This window comes from Mandrillus leucophaeus, unplaced genomic scaffold, assembly GCF_000951045.1.
Source record: "Mandrillus leucophaeus isolate KB7577 unplaced genomic scaffold, Mleu.le_1.0 Scaffold786, whole genome shotgun sequence".
NCBI lineage: Eukaryota > Metazoa > Chordata > Mammalia > Primates > Cercopithecidae > Mandrillus > Mandrillus leucophaeus.
This window is the reverse complement of record NW_012108541.1, coordinates 642,722-644,915: the sequence shown is the minus strand read 5'-3', so window position 1 is coordinate 644,915 and position 2,194 is coordinate 642,722. Positions and strand designations below refer to the sequence as shown.

At 41.8% G+C, this 2,194-nt stretch overlaps 1 protein-coding gene across 1 annotated transcript in view; it reads left to right on the top strand.

Annotated features, from left to right (window-relative positions):
• PSME4 (proteasome (prosome, macropain) activator subunit 4) overlaps positions 1 to 2,194 on the top strand; it is a 133,267-nt gene that overhangs the window by 3,035 nt on the left and 128,038 nt on the right. The gene's annotated exons all lie outside the window — the stretch shown is intronic.

Here is a 2,194-nt window from a genome sequence, read left to right as displayed (position 1 = left end):
ACCCTTAGCTCTGTCCTCGCTGGAGCTGTCCCCGAGCGGTGGTCCCAGGGTCGTGACAGAGCCTGTGAAGCACTCAAGCCGTCCTCCCTGACACTTTCTTACCGGGATTCCCGGGTCCTCACCAGCCCTGCACGTCTTCTCCATCTGCTTCTCCCGAAGTGTTCGGGTTGTTGTCTTCCCACCTGGGGGGACCTGGGGAGCCCAAGGGCCCTGGCCCCGAGGGAGAGAGGTAAGCCTTTCCCAAGGGTCCTCCGTTGATCTTTGCGCATAGGAGAGGCGGGGCAGAGAGGATTTGCCTTTGGGGGAGTTCTGTGACTTCTCTCCCTGCTTCCTCCGGTTCTTCCTTCCCCTGCGATCCCCGCCTCTTCACATCTCCGTTGGCGTCTAGTAACTTTCTGAATGGAAAGGAGACCATTGGGAAACTTAAGGGTTCTGCTTTTTTGGGGCCCGCTGAGACCTGGCGGAGTTGATCGAGAAGGTTGGTTTAAAGTCAGACTTCATTCTTGAGCTTAACGTCTTAGACGTTAATGTGGACAATGTTGTTTAAGATCCTAAGGATTGTGTGTTGTTCCTGTTGTGACATTTCTTTTGGAGAGGCCTTTAAGATACTGAGGAAAGTAGGGAAGAGCACTGTCAGGATGTCCACGGCGATACTCGTATCAGGCTTGTGTTAATATTTTGAGTTACTCAGATTAACATAGATTACCTGAATCAGTTTCAGGAGTTCTGTTTGTAAACTAGCTTCAAACTATAGTGTCACTGAAATTAGAAAAAAAACAAAAAACAAAGAATAAAAATACAGTGGGGGAGGAAAGGTTCCATTTACCTGCTGGGTGGGCATCTTTACTGTGTCCGAAGAGCTTTTTAAGAAATAATTTTGCTGTATCTTGTTTGGTTAACTGTACATAAAATCTAGTAACATGGTATGTTCACGCATGTGGGTATGGATGGGTGAACACACAAGACGTAAGTCACTCATTCAGTGTTTACCCAAATCTACTGATTGAACTGAGTGATGACTCAGGATTTTGTAATAGTTTTGTCCATATTTCTTCACTGGATGATTCTCGTCTGCCAATTATTAAGGAGCCTCTGACAAATTTCTCATTTCCACTTGAGGGGTGGGTGGGAACTAAAATTAAAAAGAAGCAAAACTGAAACATGTAATTTGCCCTCTTCAGAGAGTGATCATAAAATGTCAAGGTTAACAGCTCTCCTCCTGACTAGAGTATAAAGAAGTTTTTGGTGTTAACGATCCTTAGGAGAATGGAGGTGAGGGGCGGCAGAAGCAGGAATGCAACAGGGAGAACCGCGTTTAGTCAAAAAAAGAATACTTCCTAAATAGTTACAATCCAAATGCTTTTTGAAGTGAGACTCCTAGGTTTTTGTGTTACTCAGGCACAGTAAAAATAGTCACTTTGTTACAGTGATTCCCCATTTTAATCACTTGGATTAGACTTGCTGGGAGAATACCTACCATTTTTGGGGACGCAAACAGCTTTTTTTAGATATGCAGTATATACATATGCCACGGTGCGAAGGCATATCTGGTTTGGATTTATGAACCTAGAATCTACCAAGGCATACTTAAACATTGTTTTCTGAAGTATTTATTGTTATCAAGTTTGGTAAATTAGCACTCCGGGTTTTGTTATTTTGGCTTATTAGGTAAAAGTTTTTACTTAGAAAGGGCTAAAAATAACAGTGGAGCTAATGTTTGGTGTTTAGGGCTGGATTGCTGATGGCTTAATACCCATGAACCTATAACCATTTATATCTAAATAACCAACAAGAAATGCTATCGGGTAAAATTTTGTTTTGGTATAATGGTTAAATGCTGGAAACTGATTCTTGGTGTTGCACTATGAGACATTTTGAATGCAGTGGGACATGTTGTGATCTTGGGTGTGTTTTTTTCCTAAGTCATGTTAAGGTGACCTGTTTATAGTTGTGCTTGTTTTTTAAGCCTTCTGTGTTGCATAAGTGAACATCTGAATAATGCCAAAACGTGTGACGAAAGCTGAGTGGTGATCATATTTAGTGCTTCGTAGAATAGAAAGTGGTAATGAAAAGAAAATCTAGTTTCTCCCACTAGCCCTGAGACTGTGGGAAAGTTACTTAATCATGTGTTTCAGTATTCTTGTGCGTGAAATGAGGAGATTGGACTAAATAATTCTTTTTTTTTTTTTTTTTT